The 11,507-nt window shown below is 39.2% G+C and overlaps 1 long non-coding RNA gene across 1 annotated transcript; it reads left to right on the forward strand.

The window, feature by feature from the left end:
• Positions 1 to 2,750: 2,750 nt before the first annotated feature.
• LOC309827513 lies at positions 2,751 to 6,044 on the forward strand. Its single transcript, XR_014297224.1, has 3 exons — positions 2,751 to 3,153; positions 5,668 to 5,726; positions 5,975 to 6,044. It is a non-coding gene; the product is annotated as an uncharacterized lncRNA (long non-coding RNA).
• Positions 6,045 to 11,507: the final 5,463 nt, after the last annotated feature.

The raw sequence follows: 11,507 nt of genomic DNA on the forward strand, positions 1-11,507 counted from the left end.
TTAACCTGCAGTTGACCTCCTGCCCTCCAGTCAACCATTCTCAGCCTTGTTCCCCAGAGGAACCCAGAACACTCTCATAACCTGCTGTAATGTGGAAGTACCATTTCAGTAATGACAGCCTTCTGTTGATCTAACTCGGGTCAGCACACTGTGGCCCATGGGTCAAATCTGGCCTACCATTTTGTAGGTAAAACTTTATTGAAACATAGCCACACCATTCATTTACATAGTGTCTATGGCTATATTCATGCTTCAAGGACAGAGTAGAGCAGTCAGGACAGAGACTGCATGGTCTGCATAAAGCCTAAAATACTTACTCTCTGGCTTTTTACAGAAAAAATGTGCCAGCTTCTGACCTAGAATATCCCCTGCCTAGTCTGAGACTTGTTTGAATAAGGTCCCCGGATTGTTTCTGCTGTGTTCAAGTGGTTAGTGGGTGTTTTCTTCAGAAGTTGCTTGAGCCTTTGAAAGACATTAGTGAATGCCGTACAACAGAAAGCTGGTGACAAAAGGAGACACAATTGCCTTGTTGATCCCACAAAACAGCACAACACCCCAGAGTGATGAGGATATTCCTGCTCTGGGAGAGAGCTAGCAAGGAGCCCTTATCTGCCGGTTGAAGCAGGGCAAGAATTCCCCAGGAAAAAGCCCTTCAGTTTTCTCACCACTCCTCTCAGTGAGAGCTTCTTGCTGCCACAGGGACAGAAACCAAAGAGGTGTAATGGAAGCTAAACGGTCATCCATTAGCATAAGCCTATGTGATATTTGTCTAAAGGGACGCATATCAAATGGTAAAACTCGAGATTCCCACAGCCCTTTGATGACCAAGCCTAGTAGGTAGAGTTCATGGCTTCCACTTAATTCCTATTCCTTTCATCTCACAGTGAAACCACTTGAGCCATAAAAAGTCAACCCCTCCACCCACAGATGATTGGCCATTTATTGTTTGAGTTATTTTAATTTTGGGCTTGATAATAATAATGATATAATTGCTACTATCATTCTCCCATATATGGGGCTTACTCTGCCAGGAATTATGTGCTCTATGTCATGCATGGCAACTTGACTGACTCAAAATAGTGCCAGATCCCACACATTGCTTTTTCACGTCAAGGCCCCACACCATAGTGACTGTCCCCATGGTTTTCTGGATGCTGTCCTGTATCTGGTAACAGAACACAGGTCAGCTGGAGCTCCTATTCGTCCCGCTCTGGAAGCATCTCTGGGGCAATGTCATGTTCAGATGTCTCAGGGGGCCCCTCCCAATGCTGTTTTGAGGCACTTCATAACTGAAAACAGGCCTTCATCATCATTGCTCTGGAAGTTGCCTCTGAACTGCTACACCACTCTGCTTATTCAATTCTAATAATGTCATGGTCACCAAGCCATTCTTGGGGCTCCACTCTCTTTCCCATCCTTGACCCTGATGGGGTCAAGGATGCCATTGATGATGAATCCCAGGATGCCATTCCTTTATTTGTTTATTGAAATAACAGTGCTGAGTATCTCCTATATGGACAGAGTGGACAAACAAGTCCTGACTTCAGAGGGGCCTGCAGGCTAGGTGGGAGAGAGACAAAAACACATAACACAATCATGGAGCTACGGAAACTTGGACTTGGAAGTGATGTCTCAGGAAGACTTCTCAGAGGGATGACATAGAGAAGCACTTTAAAGGATGAGTAGAAGCCAGACAAAGGTATCTAGGATAGGGCTGGAGTTCTAGGCAGGAGGAACAACATACACGTTGACCCAGAGGCATAGGGACAAGTTAGAGACTTGAAAAAAGTATATCTTTGTCTTAACTTATGGGGTCTAAAGATGTACCCAAGGCTCCAGACCCTATCAGAAACCTATCATTACAGGTGACATCTTCCCCCATGGGAACCCAGACCAGACCCTACCTGGGAAAACAGATTCCTGGTGTTGTGCCACTGTGGAACTGTCTTTCCTCCTCTAAAGCCTCTGACGTGGGCTGTGCGTTCATCCAACCCTGACATGGGTTGGTCCTTGCATTAACTGAGGGATATTTTTCTGCACCACTCTGATGAATTTCATTATCTTTAGTTAAGGAAACAAGTCTCAAAATGTCTTTTTGTCACTTTTCTAGAAGCTCCATGGCCTCTAGGCCAATTAGACCACAGCCCCACTGTGCTGAACAGGAATGAGCCGGATCCCTCAGCATCATATCTGGAACCCTTGGTAACATTCACTAGACTCTCCCAGACCCTATGCTCTTCTTACACAATCATGGTTAACAACTGGTTGAAAATTGTGACTTTTACTTGTCCCCTACATAGCTTTCACTTGAGAGAGGCATAAAGAAGATTGAGACCTCTGTCCCAGTTCTCAGAAAGAAAAAACATCTAAAATAGTTCATCTGGGGTTTGTGCTTGGCTTTATGGTTTTCATGAGGTTTGTTCAACTGATGCCAGCAACATCTGGAACTGGGAGTGTATCTGGTCACATTGCAATAAAAGGAGGCTCACTTGGCTGGGTTCCCCTGCAGGAAGAGGCCCCGGAGGCAGAGCAGTAGAGAGGATGCGAGGGTATTAGAGGCAGTGGGAGTGGGCAGGGCATGTGGGTTTTGCCTAAGGAGGGAGCAGCCATTCCTCTTGGTAGAGGCAGGACCCAGCAAGTAGAGAATCACCACCTGAAAGCAGTTACTTTGCACTGTTCTGGGTCTTAACCGGCCAATTCCTTTCCTCCTTCATCCTCCCCAGCCCTTTCCTTCTAGGCTCTTGGAGCTCTTCTGCCCTGAATCAGGCTGCTAACTTTTAACTCTAAATCTATTCCCCCAACCTTCGCTCATCAAAATATGTCTACCACTATGTACCCCCCCCAGAAAAAGGAAAATAGGAAGGAAGGAAAGAAGGAAGGAAGGATGGAAGGAAGGAAGAGAAAGAAAGAAAGAAAGAAAGAAAGAAAGAAAGAAAGAAAGAAAGAAAGAAAGAAAGAAAGAAAGAAAGAAAGAGAGAGAGAAAGAAAGAAAGAAAGAAAGAAAAAGAAAGAAAGAAAGAAAGAAAGAAAGAAAGGAAGAAAGAAAGAAAGGAAGAAAGAAAGAAAGAAAGAAAGAAAGAAAGAAAGAAAGAAAGAAAAGGAAGGAAGGAAGGAAGAAAGAAAGAAAGAAAGAAAGAAAAGGAAGGAAGGAAGGTAGGTAGAAAGAAAGAAAGAAAGAAAGGAAGGAAAGGAGGGAGGGAGGAAAGAAAGACCCCAGTGTGCCAAGCAACACAGGCAGGAAATGTCAAAGTGAAATCAGTTTTAAGACAATAGGGCAAGGGTGACTTCTTTTCCTGCCATAAAAATTCCTTTACAGTTATTGTGATCATATTTTGTTAATAAAAGTAATATTTTTTTATTTCTTGCTCTTTCTCTCCAGATTTTTAAGACCACTATATTGCCAATCTCTGACAAATTAGGTTAGGGTTATGTGCTAATTGCTTAAAGCTTGCTACTCCTAGAAGCAATTGTACCTTTAGTCAACTGATAGTCAAATAATGTTTTCTAGTATCATTTCAGTAGCATGGTTGAGGGGTTTTGGTAGGTATAGAATCCCTGAACCTTAACAGCTGGTAAAGATCTTGATGGCCATGTACTAAAACCTTCCTTCCAGTGGTTGAATTCTCCCTAAAACATCCAGAACTGCTTGATCACTTCCAGTTATGGGAACGCACTTCTGTGAGAGGAAGCTATTCAGCCTTTGGATGGTTTTGTTAGAAAGTTCTCTCTCTTTCTTGCTCTCTCCCCCCCGCCCCCCGCCTTTGAAAGAAAATCTGCCTTCCTGAAGATTCCTTTTACCAAACCAAGTTAGATTTTTCTGGAGCCTAAATAAGTCTAATCCCTTTCCTTAACATGATAGTAGGTTAAATATTTAAAGGTAGTCATCACTGCCCAAGGCTTTTCCTTTAGAAAGGAAAAAATCCTAACATCCTAAAATCCCTTCAACCCTTTCCGGTGTGAGTCATACGCAGTCAACCTGCCCTCCATGGTATTCTTTCTAGTTGGTCAATGTCCCTCTTAAAATATGATGCCCAAAATTGGGCCCAAACTCCAGATGCATTCTAACCATTAGCAAAATAGAATGTGAGTCTTACAGCTCTTTTGGCAGCCCTAGCAGACCATTTCCTCATGTTGAACTTGGAGTAACTACCTCTTGTCTCTGCCTCTCCCCGTCTTTTTTCAGACAATGGCTGCTAATTCAGCTCTTCCTCAAAACCATGTTTTTCCAAGTACATTTTCAACGTAACTTGAGAGCTTTGTTTTGAATCTACATTCATTCTATCTTGTCCGGGTCTTTCTCAGTCTTGGTTCTGGCACTCAGTGCATTAGCTCTCCCTCCACATTTCAGGGTTGCATAAAAAGACAAGTGGGCCTGAGACAGAGCTCACTTGTACTTCCACTCAGACTGATACTGACCAATATCCTTTGGATTGTTCAATCAGCAACATATCCCCAACATTCTACTGCTTTTAACCCATACCTCTCTATCTTGTCTGCAAGAACAGACAAGATATCAAAAGCCTTACTAAGGTCATGTTACACTATGTTCATGCCTACCCTAATCATGCTGCAAGTTCGATTGGCCAATAACAACAGGAAATTACATTTGTCAGTAATCCATGAAGCTCCTGGTGAGCACATGATTCTTTTCTAAATGCCGACGTATCATCTTTTGGAAATTTGTGACAGAAATCAATAATAAGTTGGTTGCAATTATTTTTTAAAATCTACCTTTCCTAGCTTCTAGAAATTCAGGATGTTTATTTGTTTTGTTTTGTTTGCGGTACGCGGACCTCTCACTGTTGTGGCCTCTCCCGTTGTGGAGCACAGCCTCCGGAAGCACAGGCTCAGCGGCCATGGCTCACGGGCCCAGCCGCTCCGCGGCATGTGGGATCTTCCCAGACCGGGGCACGAACCCGTGTCCCCTGCATCGTCAGGCTCTCAACCACTGCGCCACCAGGGAAGCCCCAGGATGTTTATTTAACTATAAATAAATAATTTACTCTCATGTCTCCCATACATGATTTTCCTAAAGATTTTTAACAACCACGTCTACAAAATTCTTTTAACATTCTAGGACAGAAATTTAGCTCATTTAAATTGACTAGATACTTTCTCTTTAGTTCCTAACCCGTCTCAGCCTTTCATTTCCTTATTCATTTTTTAAATGTTCCCCTCTATTATGTTTAATAAAATACTTGGTACATTCAATAGAATTTTTATCAAAAATGTGCAAACTATAAACAAATATATACATACATAATAATGTATAGTAATATAATGAAAGCCCACCAACCAGTATAAAATCCAGAACTCTTTAATAACATATAGTGCCTGTTTGCTCTTCCCATTTCATCCTTCTACCTTCTCCTTCTCCCCACTTAGATAAAGGACTACTCTGAATTTTATATTATTCTCTTTTTAAAAATAATAGTTTTGTCATTAATATAAATATGCTTAAACTATATATTATCTATTTTTATTTGACTTTGGGTTTTCTGAACATAGTATTATACTTAACGTAATCTTCTGGGACTGCTTTTTTTTTAATTCAAATTATATTTCAAAAATTCATCCATATTGTGACAGATAGCTACAGTTCACTTATATTCACTGTTATATATAATATTTAATTGTTAAAATATTTTATCTATGCTTCTGTTACAGGACAAGTGGTGGTTTATAAAACATATCTGCAAATTCTTTGATACTCCTCCTCTCAAAAGGTAATTCTCCTTCTCTTGCATAGGGGCTGACTTTAGTAACTTGTCTTTGATGAATATATTTAATGAACGTGGCAAACATGATACTGTATGATTTCTGCAGCTAGGTGAAATGTTGCTTATTATATAATTTTCTCTCTTCCTTTCCTTCGTCTCTCCTCCTACCCCTCTCTCCCTCCCCCTTCTCTCTCTCCCTTTCTCCCTCTATTTTTCTCTCTCTTTCTCTCCTTCACTTCCTCTCCCCTACTTAGAACCAAGCTACAATGTTATGAGGAAGCCAAACTATCACTGGAAAATGGAGTGAAAATAGGTGAAATGGAGCAGCACTAAATGAGGTCCCAGCAAACAGCCAGCATCAACCTCCAGACGTGTAAGTGTGCCTTCAAATGATTCCAGCTCCTAGTCTTCCAGCTGCCCTAGCTGACTCTTGGTGAGAGAGACTAAGCCCTCCTAAAATTTCAGGCTCATGTTGTTGTCATTTTAAGTGACTAATCTTTGAGGCTGTTTGTTACACAGCAAAGGATAAGTGCAACAAGACACTTGAATGGTTGTCAGGTTTTTGCTCTTACACATTGTGTCCCTATGAATGTTCTTATACTTGTTTCCTAGTGCACAAAAGCAAGAATGCAATTGCTAAACCACAGGATAAATAGATGTTCAGCTAATAAGAAGAGTCAAATTATTTTTCAAAGTAGTTGTATCATTCTCCACTATCACAGTGTGTGTTTTGTGTTTTCACTTTGTTTTACATTTTTTACTATCTTTTGATGAAAAGAAAATTTTAATCTTAATGTAATCTTTTCTTTTATGGTTATTGCATTTTGTCTTGCTTAAGACTTTCTTTCTTACCCCAAGTTCAGAAAGACATTCACCATATTTTATTTGCATTTTTAAAGCCTTTCAGATTTCATTTTGTTATACATCTAGAATTGACTTTAAATATGGAGTGGGTTGAGGATCCAATATAACTTTTTCTTTTATATGAATAATCTACTTTCCCAGTACATTTGTTGAATGGTCCTTCCTTCCCCCACTGCTTTGAGATGCTGCCTATATCATGTATCAAAGTTCCATGTATGTGTAAGCTTATTCTATTTTTATCTAGTAATCAATTTATCCGTTTGCCTATTCCTATAACTTTATAATAAGTCTTGGTAACTGGTAGGGCAAAGATCCCAACATATTCTTTTACTTTCTCATTCCTTTGCTCTTAAGTATACATTTTTAGAATAAGTTTGTTGCATTCCAAACCACTTGGAAGTGTGATTGAAACTGCATGGAATCAGTCAATTAACTTGGAGATATTGATACTTGACATATTTATGATACTGAATTCTTTTCATAGAGAAAGATAATTTCTCCATTTATTTGTCTCCTTTCTTCTAATAAAAACTTTTAAATTTCTACAGATGTCTTGCACATTTTTTATTAAATTTATTCTTAAATACTTCACTTTTTATTGCTATTACAAATGATTTCCTTTTTAAATTGGTTTTGATTCTTGCTGGCATAAAAATACAAGTTTATCTTTTTTCTTGCTCATTTAGCCAGTCACCGTGCCAAATTCTATTATTATTACTAATTCTATTGTTTGAGACCTTCAGTATAGACAAACATATATCTGGAAATATCAGTTTTGTTTCTTTTTTCCTCCTATTCCTATGCCTCTAGTTGCTTTTGTTGTCTTACCATGTTGGCTAGAATTTCCAGTACTATGTTGAATAGAAGTCTTAATGGTGGGCATCTTTGTATTCTTTTGAATTTTAAAGATAGTGCTTTTAGGGCTTCCCTGGTGGCGCAGTGGTTGAGGGTCCCCCTGCCGATGCAGGGGACACGGATTTGTGCCCCCGTCCGGGAGGATCCCACATGCCACCGGGCGGCTGGGCCCGTGAGCCGTGGCCGCTGAGCCTGCGTGTCCGGAGCCTGTGCTCTGCAACAGGAGAGGCCACAGCAGTGAGAGGCCTGCGTACCGCAAAAAAAAAAAAAAAAAAAAAAAGATAGTGCTTTTAAATTTTCTTATTAAGAATGATGCTTGATGTAAACCTTTGGTAGGGAGTCTATATCAGAGGGAGAATGTTGTCTTTTATCCATGTAATTTACAAAAATTTTGTGATGAAATAGTGTGGAATTCTATAAAATCTCTTTTAAAAAGAGGCTATTGAGGCATAATTTACATAAAACAAAAGTCACCTTTTAGGGTGTATAGTCAATGAACTTGAACAAATATATGGAATCGTTAACCTTTACTACCATCAGCATGTAGATCTTTTCTGTCACCATAAAATTCTCTCACGTCCTTTGTGGTCAACCGCCTGTATTCTCTTTTTAAAATGCAGATGAATTTAACTTTATTTAATATTTTTGTGGGTAAATTCATGAGTGGTTTTCTCCTATTATTTTACTGTCGTTGTCTGGTTTTGGTGTTAAGATTATTCTTGCCTCTTAGGATTTATTGGGGGAATGTTCCCTTGTCTTCTTTGTAGAAAGGCTTCTATAAGACTGGAATGATCTATCCCTTGAAGATTTGGTAGAATTCACTTGTACAGCTAGTCTTTATTATTGAAAGAGTTTTAAATATTGCTTCAATTTATTCTATAAGGATAGGACCATTAAGACTTTCTATTTCTTCCAGAGTCAGTTTTCAGTTCTAGAAATGTGTCCATTTTGTCTATGTTTTCAAATTTATTGGCATAAAGTTCATAGTATCTTTTCCTTTTAGTCATTACCACATGTAATATTGTTTAATTGTGCATTTCATTTTTCTTCCTTATCAGTATTAATAGAGGTTTAAGAATTTTATTAGCCTTTTCAAAGATTTAATTTTTGACTTTCTTGATGTGCTCTATTGTATCCTTGTTTCCTATTTCATTGATTTATACTCTTCATTATCTCTTTTTTTTCTTTGTGTTTATTCCCTTGTTCTTTTCCATTTTCTTAAGCTCATTATATTTCAGGCCTGCCTCTCCTGATCTCCCTGGCCTCAGGGGCACTGATCCTGTCTGGCTTCCACTTCTCCTCCCTCCTCAGTCCCCCCATGTCCTACCAGTTCACTACGGGTTCCTCCCATTTCCTTGGGCTTCAGAGTCCCCCACCAGCGGCTGGCAGACACCCTACTTGTGGGGAGATGCTAACTCAGCGTCTTCCCACACTGCCATCTTCAATAAGATGTTTTATGTAAGACTCATGGTAACTACAAAGCAAAAGCCTATAGTAGATATACAAAAGATAATTAGTAAGGAGTCATAGTATACCACTACAGAATATCATTGAATTACAAAGAATGACATCAAGAGAGGAAGAAATGATCTCCAAAACACCCAGAAAATAATTAAATGGCAACAGTAAGTGCTTATGCACCAATAATTACTTTAATATAAATGGGTTAAATTCTCTAATCAAAAGACTTAGAGTAGCTGAATAGATTAAAACATGACCCAACTATAGGTTACTTACTAGAGATTCACTTCATCTTTAAGAATACATATACTGAATGCGAAGAAATAGGAAAAGATTTCATGCAAATAGAAACCAAAGGTGAGCAAGGGTAGCTATACTTATATCAGACAAAATAGACTTTAACTCAAAAGCTATAACAAGAGACAAAGTCATTATGTGATGATAAAGGGATCAATACATCAAGAGAATATAACAATTGTAAATATTTATGTATCCAATATCAGAACACCTAAATATATTCAACAATTACTAACAGATTTGAAGGGGAAAACAGGCAACTGTACAATAATTGTAGGGGACCAATACCCTACTTTCAACAATGAATAAATCATCCAGACAGAGTCAATTAAGAAACATTGGACTTAAACTATTACATTTTAAATCAAAGGGACCTAACAGTATATATTTAGAACATCCCATCCAACAGCACTAGAATACATATTTTCCAGTGCACTGAATATTCTTCAGGATAGATCAGATGTTGGGTCACAATGCAAGTCAACAAATTTAAGAAGATTGAAAGCACATGAAGCATCTTTTCTGACCACAATGGAATGAAACTAGAAATCAATAACAAGAGGAAAACTGGAATATTCACAAATACATGGAATTAAACAACATGCTCCAGCACAACCAATGACTTAAAGAAATTAAAAGGGAAATCAAAAATATCATGAGAAAAATGAAAATTTAAACACAATATACCAAAACTTATAGGACACAGCAAAAGCAGTTCTAAGAGGCAAGTTTATTTATAACAATAAATGGTTTCATTGCTTGAGCAAATTAACACATCCCCTGTTACCTGATATGCAGCTTAGATCTAGCAAATGCCTTTTTCTCCATACCTGTCCATAAGGCCCACCAGAAGCAGGTTACTTTCAGCTGGCAAGGCCAGCAATACACCTTCACAGTGCCACCTTGAGGTATATCAACTCTTCAGCCCTATGTCGTGGTTTAATTCACAGGGATCTTGATTACCTTTCCCTTCTACAAGATATCACACTGGTCCAATATATAGATGACATTTTACTATTGGACCTAAAGAGCAAGGAGTAGCAACTACTCTAGATTTATTGGTAAGAGATTTGCGTGTCAGAGTGTGGGAAATAAATCTGACTAAGATTTAGGGGTGTTCTACTTCAGTGAAACTTCTAGGCATTTGGTGGTGTGGGGCATTTTGAGATATACCTTCTAAAGTAAAGGATAAGTTGTTGCAGCCAGTCCCATCTACAACCCAGAAAGAGGGATGATGCTTAGTGGGCCTCTTTTGGGGGCAACATATTCCTCACTTGGGTGTGTTGCTTTGGTCCATTTACCACATGACTTGAAAAGCTGCTAGTTTTGAGCAGGGCTCAGAAGCACAGAAGGCGCAGCTGGCTTGATAGAACAATGAAATGGCCTTCTGAAGACTCAGTTATAGTGCCAGATAGATGGCAATACCTGCCAAGGCTGGGGCAAAGTTCTCCAGTAGGCTGAACAGGCTGTGAATCTGTCCAATATCTGGTGCTCTTTTTCAGCCAGAGCTCATAGGTCCATGAATCGAGGGGATAAATGGGAATGCAACCCTTTTTATTACTCCTAGTGACTCAATAACCAAATTTTTGCTTCCTGTTCCTGCAGTTTTATGCTCTGCTGGCCTAAAGGTCTTAGTTCCAGGGGAAGGAATGTTTGCGTCAGGAGACACAACAATGATTCCATTGAAGTGAAAGTTGACTACCACTGGGTACTTTGGGTTCTTCTTGACACTGAGTCAACAAAGGGAGATATGGTGTTGGCTGGGATGATTGATCCTGAATACAAAGGGGAAATTGAACTACTATTCTACAAGGGAGGTAAGGAATAGTATAACTAGAATATAGAAAATTCCATAGGACATCTCTTAGTATTACCATACCCTGTGATTAAAGTCAATGGATAACTACATCCCAATCCAAGCAGGACTACTAATGGCCCAGACCCTTCAGGAATGAAAGTTTGGGTCACCTCACCAGGTAAAGAACCAGCTGAAGTGCTTACTGAAGGCACAGGGAATACAGAATGGGTAGTGGAAGGAGGTAGTAATAAATGCCAGTGACAACCATGGGACCAGTAACAGAAATGAGGATTAAAATTGTCATAAGTGTTTCCTCCTTATTTTGTTATGAATATATTTGTGCATGTTGTTTGTGTATGTATGTGTGTGTGTGTGTGTGTGTGTATGCATAATATAGATGTATCAACCTGCCACCAGGTAGTTGGCTGATCATAATTCTAGAAGCAAATATCTCTTAGACGACTTTTTTACTGTTTCAAGTTCATTATTTACTTCATTTTCTTAAGGAATGG

The sequence above is a fragment of the Grampus griseus genome (assembly GCF_964374135.1).
Source record: "Grampus griseus genome assembly, chromosome: 1".
NCBI classification, from domain to species: Eukaryota; Metazoa; Chordata; class Mammalia; order Artiodactyla; family Delphinidae; genus Grampus; species Grampus griseus.